Source organism: Cetorhinus maximus, chromosome 21, assembly GCF_964194155.1.
Source record: "Cetorhinus maximus chromosome 21, sCetMax3.hap1.1, whole genome shotgun sequence".
Classification (NCBI taxonomy): domain Eukaryota; kingdom Metazoa; phylum Chordata; class Chondrichthyes; order Lamniformes; family Cetorhinidae; genus Cetorhinus; species Cetorhinus maximus.
This window is the reverse complement of record NC_135899.1, coordinates 31117684-31130745: the sequence shown is the minus strand read 5'-3', so window position 1 is coordinate 31130745 and position 13062 is coordinate 31117684. Positions and strand designations below refer to the sequence as shown.

At 47.6% G+C, this 13062-nt stretch overlaps 1 protein-coding gene across 1 annotated transcript in view; it reads left to right on the top strand.

Moving 5' to 3' along the window:
- The window catches only part of LOC144695828 (class I histocompatibility antigen, F10 alpha chain-like), a 105705-nt gene that overhangs the window by 54770 nt on the left and 37873 nt on the right, over window positions 1–13062 (top strand). The gene's annotated exons all lie outside the window — the stretch shown is intronic.

Here is a 13062-nt window from a genome sequence, read left to right as displayed (position 1 = left end):
CACTGAAGTTGCTGCTTGTCCTCAGGGAGAAGCTGGTGTTTGTGCCAAAGCTCCCACAGCAGCAGAGGGAAGTGAGATGGCACAGGAGAGATGGAGGCCCTGGCACCTGGGACAGGGCTGCCCCTCACTTCATCGATGCCAACCTGGATGTAATGCTGGAGGCCGTGAGGGAGAAGAGGGAGGTGATCTTCCTGGAGGGTGGCAGGAGGAGGGCAGGGTGTCACACAGGGCACTGAGGGGTGTTCTTACTGTCTGTCTCTCTCTGCTGTTTTCCTCTCTTTACACTGTGTACATGATGACAGTTTAAGTCAGACGTTGGGGACTCCGGTTATTGCTGCAGTGACAGGAAAAGTGGGATGAGGTGGTGAAAGAGATAATGGGATCCTCCACGGTGAGGGGAAAACCTCTGGACAGATGTGCTTCCACCATTGATGGTCAGTGATGAGATATTCCAGGCTGCCTCTTCTATACATGTATTAGCACAGGGATCTCAGAATCCCTTCCATGTCCTGTCCCTCACCCTGGGTTAGGGGGGGATTCAGCTGAAACGTTCCTGAATCAGTAGATTCCTGACATTCGTGACATCCTCCCGACCCCTTCACACCTCCAGCTGTACCTGGCCGCCTCACTGTGCAGCCGGGTCACCTCTCTGTTCAGTGTCATCTCCCTCCACCTCCACTTCCTCCTCCTCTCTCACCTCCTGTTCCTCCCCCCGATGAACTGTCTCCTTCCAGGGCCTCACAATCCTCAGGGTCCACTCCTCTCTGGAGGGCCATGTTATGGAGAGAGCAGCAGACCACCACAGTGACCGAGACCCCTGCAGGAGGGTATTGGAGGACACCACCTGACCGGTTCAGACACCAGAGTCACATCTTCAGAAACCCGATACCCCGATCAATGTTTCTCTGAATGAGTCGGTGACATTGGGTGTATCACCTCTGTCCCTCTGTCTGGGGCTCCAGTAGAGGGTGAGTAACCATCTCCTCCAGGGATTTCCCTTGTCCCCTCGGATCCATCCACACACTGTGGGGGTTGGAGTGAAGATGTGAGGCGGACTGGACTGGCGGAGGATGAAACACCATTCCAGCTGCCAGGAGAGAGAGTGTACACACATGGAGGGAGCTCTTGTTGTGGTCACAGACCAGGTGGACATTGAGGGGGTGGGTGTTGTTCCTGTTGATGGATCTCACTGGCAGGTCACTGGGCGTCTCGATGGCCACCTGGGTACAATGGATGGTGCCCTGAACCAGGGAGAATCCGGTGAAGGAGGTGAACCCAATGCCCTCTGTGCCTGTGACGTTGGGTCTGTTGGAGGAGAGTGAGGGGAGGGAGTCAAATGAGCAGCAGGAGAATGAGGGGAGGGAGTCAAATGAGCAGCAGGAGAGTGAGGGGAGGGAGTCAAATGAGCAGGAGGAGAGTGAGGGGAGGGAGTCAGATTAACAGGAGGAGAGTGAGGGGAGGGAGTCAAATGAGCAGGAGGAGAGTGAGGGGAGGGAGTCAAATAAGCAGGAGGAGAGTGAGGGGAGGGAGTCAAATGAGCAGCAGGAGAGTGAGGGGAGGGAGTCAAATGAGCAGGAGGAGAGTGAGGGGAGGGAGTCAAATGAGCAGCAGGAGAGTGAGGGGAGGGAGTCAAATGAGCAGCAGGAGAGTGAGGGGAGGGGGTCAGATTAACAGGAGGAGAGTGAGGGGAGGGGGATCAAACTAACACCTCAAGATTTTGGGTATTGACCTGTGTGCCTCGGGGTCATCCTTTGTTTTATAATGTCCCCCTGAAGCTTGGGGACGTTTGATGAGGTGAAAGGTGCTATATAAATATAAGTTGTTCTTGTTGTTTGCTCTCAGTCTGAGTCTCACTCTGAGTTTGATCTTCCTGGTAATGTGGCAGATAACTGTTTATCACTTTAATTAGTTATTTTTCAGAGACTAACCAATCATTTACCCTGTGCTCCTGCAATAAGGAAATGATCAAAGTTCAAGTTAAACAGTGAAATAGAGTTTCCATAAACTTGTTATTTTTGTTTGTTTTGTTGTTTTCTTGTTTTTCCCCAGTTTATAAACAGTATTAGTTTCTCCCTCAGAGTGTTTCATTCCCAGTCCCTGATTGGAACAGGGACAGTGGATTCCCAGAATGTTGCTGATCCTTTTCTCCATCTCCCTGTGTATTTCCTGGGTCTCTCCCGGTAAGTACAGAATTCAGCCCTCTGTTCTCACTCTCACTCTCTCTCTCTCTCTGGGGTTAATTGGAATGTTTTGGTGAGAGTTTGAAATGGGTGATGTTTGATCAGCCGTCTGTTATACAGCCAGCCTGATATTTTACACCATTGAAGTCAGCATAAATTGCAGACCGATGTCCAGAATGATCTCTCTATTCACACCAAATAAACTGAAAATAGCATTTACTGTGTGCTACAGTTGTGCTTGATGTATTGTGCAATTGTTGAATAATGGGCTACTTGGTAAAGCAGTTGACGATGACGATGAAGTCAGTGTCATGGACATGAAAGAGGCTGAATGTGATTTTGGACCAAGGATGGGTAGGAACTTCATGTGGAATCAATGGTTCTCTGTGCTGACCTGGCATATGCTCTTGACATGCCTTGTCCTGCTTGACGATAGCTTCAATGTCATTGTTCATATTCGGCCAGTAGACAGTCTCTCTTCTCATCCGATCTATGCCCATGTGCGAGTGAATGATGAAATCTATGTTGTCCATGAGATTGACAGTGTGAAAACTGTGTTACTGCTCTTCATCTCATCCGGCACATTGTCATTCTCTGGTTTGTTAATCACCTCATGTATATGTTTCTGAGAGGATACCGGATGGTCATTCTTATTGCCTGAAGATACCTGTTGTGTCCGGTCTGTTTGGATCTGTGCACGGCTCTTCACAGCTGCATCAGCCTTTGCTCTAGTGCACCACTGCTGCCAATGGCCCTTTCTGCCGAATGCCTTGCAGAATTGCTGGAAAGCTGGGCATTTCCTTGGTGTCTGGAGAAGGCCACACCTTCCACATGTCTTGCTAGGTTTAGATGTTCTAGTGAGTGCATCAATAACTGGGGATGTACTTAGGACCTGTAAGCTTTATTAACCTGTGAGGATCGGTTAATACTCACATCCATCCTTGAGTAGATCTCCAATGCTAAATGTTTTGGGTTTGTCTAACAGATCTTTCTGGAAGGTTTTCATGGGAGTGGGTGTGATCACAAAATCAACAATTCTGTCTGCCAGCTCTGTGTTTGAAAACTCACAGTACGTCCCCTTTTCTCTGTATCTACTGACCAAGTGGTCCATGGATTCTGTAGACTGTTGTCGAAATGACATGAACTCTCGTCGATGAATACGGAAGTTTAACCTGATTCTGAACCGGTCTTCCAATGTAGTCCATATCTCCTGGGGACCCTTTTGCTCTTCTGCTGTTAATCCTGATGTGTTCAGCCTGTGTAGACCTGCATTCCCAATTGCTAGGTGATTTTTTATGGCTTACTTGTCTGGTTCAGACACACATGAATCAAGAAACCATAGCTCTGTGCACTATTTAAACATGTTTAATTCGGGCAGTGGGTCAGCTGCATCCCAATTCAATCTGGGGAATCTTCTGGACATTTTGACAATAACCCTTTGACCTTCCTTCTCCTATTGTACCCAGGATGAGTGTCAATCTAGCTGCTTTTTCCAGCTTAGAATCACAACCTTCTCTGGCTGATTTTTATGACATGTTTGGGTTTTTTTGGTTTGACTTCCCCCACTCGCTATCAGCCCAGCCCACCCCCTGGACACTCCCCTTTCCCGACGGAGCTAACCCAGCGCTGGTACTCTCGACGCACTGACCCACTCACTGAACTGACAGGCTTTGCACTGCAATCTCACCATGAGGGATCGGTCTGTTTCCCAGCTCTTTATTTGAGTACTATCCTGGCAATGTGCCTTCAAAGCTTATCTGTGCAGTCACCACACTGCAATTTCCACACTCTCCAACGCCTCGCCTTTGTTGCAGTCTGACCCAAACACCAAGGGTCATCTCACGCTATGTGGTACAATCTAAGCTGTTTATCATGTCGGACCTTAATCTCGCTGCCAGGCCATTTGACCACCACTGAACACCATGTTCTGTTTTGATAATGATATAAAGGCACCAATCACTCATAAGGGATTGGGTAAACAGGTTGTGGATTTATTTCTTAAGACTTGGCACATGAAACAGATATACATGGAGAGAAAATTTGAAGATATCAGAGCTGTGCTACGTTCTGCTCATAGCCAAAAGTAAAACTAAAACTGGATCACATGACACACTTCCTTTCTAGTGATGTAAGGGTACTATCCCTTTAAAACATATAACAACAAAGACGCTAAACAACAGACCAGCCCAGAGTGACTCTGATTCTGGGTTTACTCCCTGTTCTGAGAGGCTGCAGCATCTAATTCTGACCCAGTTTAATCAGATTCTGTTTATAATAACAGACAGGATTCTGACCTTGTGATAAAGTGGTGGATTATTGGAGATTGTCCCTGTGTGGATGGGCCTCACTTTGATCAGGTGGCAGTGTGTGGAAATGTTTATTAACCTGTTCCTTTAATTGTTTAATTGTTTTACAGACATTAACATATTTACAGTGATTTTCACACCATCAGTGATGTTCCTGAGCTTTCTGGTATCATTATGATCAGAGAGGTTCAGGTGAGATGATTCTGATGCTCATGTTGGTGTTTATTAAAGTGTCCCTTTAACTGTTTGCTTCACAGACACTAACACACACACGGTGATATACACAGTAATCTCTGGCATTGAAGGTTTTCCTGAGATTACAAATGCTGCGATGGTGAATGGAGTCCAAATCGGTTATTATGACAGTGATGTCCGTCGGTGCATCCCCAGGCAGCAGTTCATGGCTGAATATTTCGATGTAAAATTCTGGGACCATGTCACAGATCTGGTGGCCTCACTTTCAAACCTGGCAATGGAGAATCTGAATGAAATGCTGAAGATGACAAACCAGACATCCGGTAAGATCACAATGTAGAAACTCATTGTTGATTGTCCCGCATTATACCCTGGGTCACTCCACTCAGCCCATCCCCCAGCACTGACCCCTGGGTCACTCCACTCAGTCCATCCCCCAGCACTGACCCCTGAGTCACTCCACTCAGCCCATCACCCAGCACTGGCCCCTGGGTCACTCCACTCAGCCCATCCCCCAGCACTGACCCCTGAGTCACTCCACTCAGCCCATCACCCAGCACTGGCCCCTGGGTCACTCCACTCAGTCCATCTCCCAGCACTGACACCTGGGTCACTCCACTCAGTCCATCTCCCAGCACTGACCCCTGGGTCACTCCACTCAGTCCATCACACACCATGGGCTAGGAATTAAGTTCTGTCTTTAAAGTGCCGGCAATTAATTCCTGTCAATAACGCGCTGGGAATTAACTCCTGTCGTTAACCTGCTGGGAATTAACTCCTGTTGTTAACGTTTTTGGGAATTAACTCCTGTCGTTAACCTGCTGGGAATTAACTCCAGTCGGTAATGTGCTGGGTATTACCCCCTTTCATGAACCTATTTGAAATGATCTACTTTCGTTAGCTTGCTGCTAATTAACCCTTCTTGATGTGCTTGGAAGTTAAATCTGCATTGAGGAACGATCTCGAGGGGCAATGTGATGTTCTCATGCTGCTGCTTCTTGTTGATACATCAATCTGTTTTCCCCTGAAAGAGTTTTTGTTGGGTCAGCCCCTCTCTGGGAGCAGATGTCAGGTTAACAGAAGTTTATCTCTGCCCAGGTTAGATTTGATATTGTTTCCAAGTTGCCAAGCACACGGACTTTGTGATTGATGGGAAATATCTCAATTCCACTTACAGGTGTGTGAGCTGGTGGGGGAACGGGGCGCTGTGCAGGTTCTAACGTGTGCTTTTCATGCCAGAGCTCTGTATATCAGCGTAGCTTGGTGCATGCAAATGATCAAACCACCAGCAGGGCAGACGTTAAGTTGTGCAATTTAATTCAGCTCTCATTAATCAAGGTACATTAAAGCAAAGTATCATGTCTGTAACCAAGATGGAGCTGGGGCCTTCCAGTCTGCAGAGGATAGAGAACCAAATAGTGAAGTAAATGTCTTGGAATCTTACTGTGCCTGGAATCTGCCAGCTATCAGATTGTCATGAGCCTCTCTGCCGTGTCATACCCTCACAATGGCCTTTGCATGTACCTCCCCGGCATCCCTGGCCCTGATCTCCATTGGCTTCATGTCCTCATCGTCAGAGGAGACATCTCAGTCCTGCAGATCTCCCTCAGCCAAGACATTCCCCCTTTGTAGCGCTAATTTGTGCAGGGCACAGCGCACGATGATGATCCTGGACACTCTGGGTGGTGAGTATTGGATAGCCCCACCTGAGCGGTCCAAACACCTAAACCTCATCTTTAGGAGGCCTATCATCTGCTCAATGGTGGGCATTGTGGAGACATGTGCGGCATCATCGCACCCCTCAGCAGCACTTTGTGGGCAGCGAAGTGGTGTCATCAGACAGATTTTTTGGGGGTATCCCTTGTGTTCAAGGAGCCAGCCCTGCGATCGCTGAGTTACTTCAAAATGCTATGGTATCTGGGAGTGAGTCAGAATGTAGGTGTCATGAGATCTCTCTGGGAACTGAGCACAAACATGCAGGATTTCTCTGTTGTGATCACATATCAGCTGCATAGTCAAAGAGTGGAAACCTTTTCTGTTGATGACTGTGACTGGCTGTTGCCAGGGAGCTCTCAAGGCCACATGTGTGCAGTGAATTATTCCCTGCACTTGTGGGAATCCTGTTATTACTGCAAATCCCAACACCCTTGCTGCCTTGTATTCCAGATCCAGGTGGAATTGGATCAATTGCTGCGCTCTCCTGAACAGGGAATCTGTCACCTCCCGGATGTACTTGTGTGTCACTGACTGGGAGATGCCACACTGGCCCCCAGTGGAGCCCTGGAAGGAAGTTTAAGTGACTGTTACATTTAATGCCACTGGCATGGGATTGTCTCCAAGTCTTTGCAGCCACAGCTCATCCAGGAGAAGCTGACAGATGTGTGCAACCAAATTCCGGGAGGTTCTAAGGTGCCTCCGGCATTGCCTTTCACTCATCTGTAGACAGGAACATTTGGAGCAGGAGTAGGTCATTCGGCCCCTCGAGCCTGCTTCACCATTTAACTAGATCATGGCTGATCTTCTATCTCAACCCCATCTCCCTGCACTGTCCCCGTATCCCTTAATGTCATTCGTATCTACAAACCTATTGACCTCTGCTTTAAACATACTCAGTGACGGAGCCTGGTTCCCATCCAGTTGCCTCATGATTATTAGGGTGTCCCTTTGGTTGGCCAATTGTGCTGACCCTGAACTCCATCCACGGGAAAAGACCCTCCCCTCAGTTCGAAGTATCACAGTTTTACAGTGATTGTGTTGCATCGGTGAGACTCTCAATATGGTGCATGTAAAATTTGAGACTCACACCACCAATTTCAAGGCCCTTCACACCCCCTGGCACCCCCAACTTTCCCCATCACCCTTGACCCACCAAATATAACCATTCCCCTCCCCTCAGTTACACTTAAACCTCCGCCTGTTAGCCTTACACCTATAACCATCACCCTCCACATGGCCTTCTGTCCCCTCAGAGCCTACTCCCATTACCATTCCCATACCTACACTGACCCCTCTTGTTACGCTTTCATGACCATTCCATGGAACCTTCAGCTACCCGACTGTCACCCTGGATCTGCCACCCCACCACATCCAACTCCCCCTCTCACTGTGCCTGTTCCTTCTGCTGCCCAGTGCCCTCAGTTCAACCCCCAGGACCCCACTGGAGACAGAACTGACCCCATCTCTAGGAGCATCTCTCTCCCACCATTCCTGCCCAGAAACTCCCTCCCTCACCCAGCCACAAGATCCCCAGACCCCACAAGCAAGGCCATTTCCTCCATCCCACATTGCTGCACCCTCGCATTCCCTTACTGCATCCCTTCCTGCTCCGGACGGTCTGTCTTCTTTCCCTGGGCAATCTCCCCCCACTTCCACTTTTTGCCTAACTTCCATGTCCAACCCCCACTCCACCCCACACCCGCCTGCCCAACCTTAGCCGGCCTCTCATGTCCATCCTTCGCACAGCTTGGCCCGGCCACCCCCTGATATGAGTCAAGAGGCTGAGATTTGTGAGCAGCCCCCGAGACGGTCAAAGCAGCTTCCACTCACTTCATAGTCGCGGAAGAAGTCAACCTCACCAGGGGAACGTCATTTATATGCAGCTGTAAATGTGAATGTTCCAATTTCTGACTGACGGGGAACTTAATTTGGAGAGGAAACTGTTGGGAAACGATATCTCCAAGATCTGTATGTTCTTTTAAAATTTGGAAGGACATTGCATCATTAAATTTTAAAAAGGTTAAAAGTTCACCTTGGAATGTAAGCAAGCCTGTCTTTTCCAAGAAACCACCTGACCAGCATGGTACTTGAGGAGGAGAGCGATTTGCTTATTTCAACAGTAATTACTTTAATGGCTGGGGAAAAAAACTTGTAAAGGCAGAGGCCCTGGTGATTTACTGGAAATCACCTGATGAAGATTAGCTTTATGTTTTGTCCTGCGTGTATGTGTGTGTGTGTGTTTGTGCGCACGCATGTGTTGATGTGTGTGAATGCGCATGTGTGTTGATGTATGTGTGTGTGTGAATACGTGTTGATGTGTGTGTGTGTGTGTTGATGTGTGTGCGCACATGTGTGTTGATGTCTGTGCGTGTGTGTTGATGTGTGTGCGCAATTGTATTTATGTATGTGTACACACGTGTTGATGTGTGCGCGCACATGTATTGATGTGTGTGTGTGCGAGTTTTGATGTGTGTGTGTGTGTTGATGTGTGTGTGTGTTGATGTGTATGTATTGATGTGTGTGTATTGATGTGTGTGTTGATGTGTGTGTGTGCGCCTGTGTGGATGTGTGTGTGTGTGTATGTGTGTTGATGCGCGCGCGTGTGTGTGTCAATGTGTGTATGTGTGTGTGCACCTGTGTGGATACATGTGTGTGTGCGCGTGTTAATGTGTGTGAGCATGTGTTGATGTATGTGTGTGCGTGCTGATGTGTGTGTGCATATTGATGTGTGTGTTGATGTGTGTGTGTGTTGATGTGTGTGTGTGCGTGTGTGTGTGTTTTGATGTGTATGTGTGTGTTGATGTGTGTGTGTGTGGATGTGTCTGTGTGCATGTTGATGTGTGTGTGTGTGTGTGTTAATGTGTGTGTTGATTTGTGTGTTGATGTGTGTGTGTTGATGCGTGTGTGTGTGTGTTAATATGTGTGTGTGTGTGTGTGTCTGTATCTGTGTGTGTTGTGTGTGTGCACATGTGTTGATGTGTGTGTGCATGCACGTGCATTGATGTGTGTGTGCACGTGTGTGTTGATGTCTGTGCGCATGTGTTGATGTGTGTGCGCAAGTGTGTTGATGTGTGTGTGTTGATGCGTGTGTGTGTGTTGTGTGTGTGTGTGTGTGCATGCCTGTGTGGATGTGTTTGTGTGCACGCGTGTTGATGTGTGTGAGCATGTGTTGATGTGTGTGAGCATGTGTTGATGTGTGTGTGTGCGCGCCTGTGTGGATGCATGTGTGTGCACGCGTGTTGATGTGTGTGAGCATATGTTGATGTGTGTGTGTGCTTGCTGATGTGTGTGTGCATGTTGATGTGTGTGTTGATGTGCGTGTGTACGTTGATGTGTGTGTGTTGCTGTGTGTGCATTTGTGTAGATGTGTGTTTGTGTGTTGATGTGTGTGTGTGGTGCGTTGATGTGTGTGTGTTGATGTGTGAGTTGATGCGCGTGTGTGTGTTGATGCGCGTGTGTGTGTTGATGCGTGTGTGTGTCTGTGTCTGTATCTGTGTGTTGATGCGTGTCTGTGTGTGTCTGCGTGTGTTGAGACTTATGTGTGTGTTGATGCGTGTGTGTGTTTGTGTTGATGCGTGGCTGTGTGTGTGTTGATGTGTATGTATGTGTGTTGATGTGTGTGTGTGTTGATGTGTGTGTGTATTGATTTGTGTGTTGATGTGTGTGTGTTGATTTGTGTTGATGTGTGTGTGTGTGTGTGTTGATGTGTGTGTGTGTGTGTTGGTGCGTGTGTGTTGATGTGTGTGTGTTGATGCGTGTGTGTGTGTGTGTTGATGCATGTGTGTGTCTGTGTCTGTCTGTATCTGTGTGTGTTGTGTGTGTGTGTTGATGTATATGTGTAGATGTGTGTGTTGCTGCGTGTCTATGTGTGTGTGTGTTGATGCGTATGTGCGTGTGTATTGATGTGTGTGTGTGTATTGATGTGTGTGTGTGTGTGTTGATGCGTCTGTGTGTGTGTGTTGGTGCGTATGTGTGTGTGTGTGTTGATGCGTATGTGTGTGTTGATGCGCGTGTGTGTGTGTGTTGATGCGTGTGTGTGTCTGTGTCTGTATCTGTGTGTGTGTGTTGATGCGTGTGCGTGTCTGTGTCTGTATCTGTGTGTGTGTGTTGATGCATATGTGTGTGTGTGTGTTGATGCATGTCTGTGTGTGTGTGTGTGTGTTGATGCATATGTGTGTGTGTGAGTTGATGCGTGTGTGTGCCTGTATCTGTGTGTGTTGTGTGTGTGTGTTGATGTGTATGTGTGTCTGTATCTGTGTGTGTTGATGCATATGTGTGTGTGTTGATGCGCATGTGTGTGTGTGTGTTGATGCGTATGTGTGTCTGTATTTGTGTATGTTGATGCATATGTGTGTGTGTGTTGATGCGTATGTGTGGATGTGTGTGTGTGTTGATGAGTATGTGTGCCTGTATCTGTGTGTGTTGTGTGTGTGTGTTTAATGCCCAGTTGTGCAGTTCTTTGTGCCAGGACTCTGATATCGGCACAACATCGCAATTCCCCATGGTAACCTGCACCTGAAACTCACCAATCTTATTTATCACACTCTGTACATTCACACACATGCACTGTAACCCTGATTTAGACTCCATTAATTTCTTATATTCAGGCCCCAACTATTAACTTACCATTCCCTGCTCTAGTGCGATCTATCTTTCCCAATATTCTGTGCAACTTGGCATCTCCTGCTTCCCATATCCCTGCCGGGTTAGTTTAAAACCTACCCAACCTCCCTTAGAATACTTCAGACTTTCTCCTTGGATCAAAGAAGGTTAAGAGGTCATTGAATAGAGATTTTCCAGATGATGAAAGGTTTTGATAGAGTAGATGGAGAAAAATGATTCTGTCTGGTGAGTGATCGATAACGAGAGGTTATAGATTTACAATCATTGCTCAGTGATCCAGAGAGGAGAAGAGGAGAAATGTTTTTCACTCTGGGAGTTGTCGGGATCTGGAACGCTCCACCTGAAAATGTGGTGGAAGCTGATTCCATAAATAATATTAAAAGGGGGTTGAACAGATACTTGAGGATGAGGAAGTTACAGGGATAAGGACAAGAAGCGAGAATCTGGGACAAAGCATAATGGTTGTTTCAAAGAGCCAGCAGAGGTAGATGGGCAGAATGGTTTCCTTTTGTGCTGAAAGTTTCTATGATTCTAGGGGACTTCACTTCAACTCAGTTACAATTCCACATTCCCACTTCATTCCCAGATCCCTTGATCCCCTCAGTGCTGCAGAATCGATGGATCTCGGTGCTGAATGTACTCATCACCTGATCACCCACAACCCTCTGGATAGACAATTCCAAAGATTCACAACTCTCTGAGTGAAGACATTTCCCCATCTCAGCCCAAACTGACTGATCCCTTATCCTGAGACTGGGAATCCTGGATCTAAACTCTCCAGACAGGGGAAAGAGATTCTCAATGTCTTCCTAGTCAAATCCTCTCAGAATTTTATCTGTTTCAATGAGTTCACCTCTTAGCCGGGTCAACACTGGAGAAGATAGGAACATTCTACTCAAATTCCACAGCGGGATTCACAATGTTCCTTCAGTCAATCATCCTCCACTCCTGCACCCTCCAGCGTCCCACCCTCCACATCACGCCCTCCTTTCTCTCATCCTCCACTGCCTCATCCTCCACTCCCTCAGTGCACATTTACCATGTGTGATTCCGTTTAGTTAATGCTGGGAGATAATCGAATGCTGGGCCCAGTGAGTGATATAGAATATCTCAGTTACTGAATTTTTATATTTTATTCCGTATCTCACATTCAGTTTTTATTTTCTCAGCTTCTGATGTCTCTGTTCCAGAACCTTCCTGATTCAGTGAGTGACATTTCTATTTGTCCGCCATCGATATTGTTGCATCTTTTTCACTCCCTTCCTGAGCCTGTCTCACCCTCCCAGACAATGTTAAAACCTGTCAGACTAATTTCACTGCCCTCCTGACCCTGTCTCACACTCCCAGACACTGTTAAAACCTGTCAGACTAATTTCACTGCCCTCCTGACCCTGTCTCACCCTCCCAGACACTGATTAAACCTGTCAGACTAATTTCACTACCCTCCTGACCCTGTCTCACCCTCCCAGACACTGTTAAAACCTGTCAGACTAATTTCACTGCCCTCCTGACCCTGTCTCACCCTCCCAGACACTGATTAAACCTGTCAGACTAATTTCACTACCCTCCTGACCCTGTCTCACCCTCCCAGACACTGTAAAAACCTGTCAGACTAATTTCACTCCCCTCCTGACCCTGTCTCACCCTCCCAGACACTGTTAAAACCTGTCAGACTAATTTCACTGCCCTCCTGACCCTGTCTCACCCTCCCAGACACTGTTAAAACCTGTCAGACTAATTTCACTGCCCTCCTAACCCTGTCTCACCCTCCCAGACACTGTTAAAACCTGTCAGACTAATTTCACTGCCCTCCTGACCCTGTCTCACCCTCCCAGACACTGTTAAAACCTGTCAGACTAATTTCTCTGCCCTCCTGACCCTGTCTCACCCTCCCAGACACTGTTAAAACCTGTCAGACTAATTTCACTGCCCTCCTGACCCTGTCTCACCCTCCCAGACACTGTTAAAACCTGTCAGACTAATTTCACTCCCCTCCTGACCCTGAACCGATTGCCCTGTTTCTGTCTATTCCTTACCTCGTG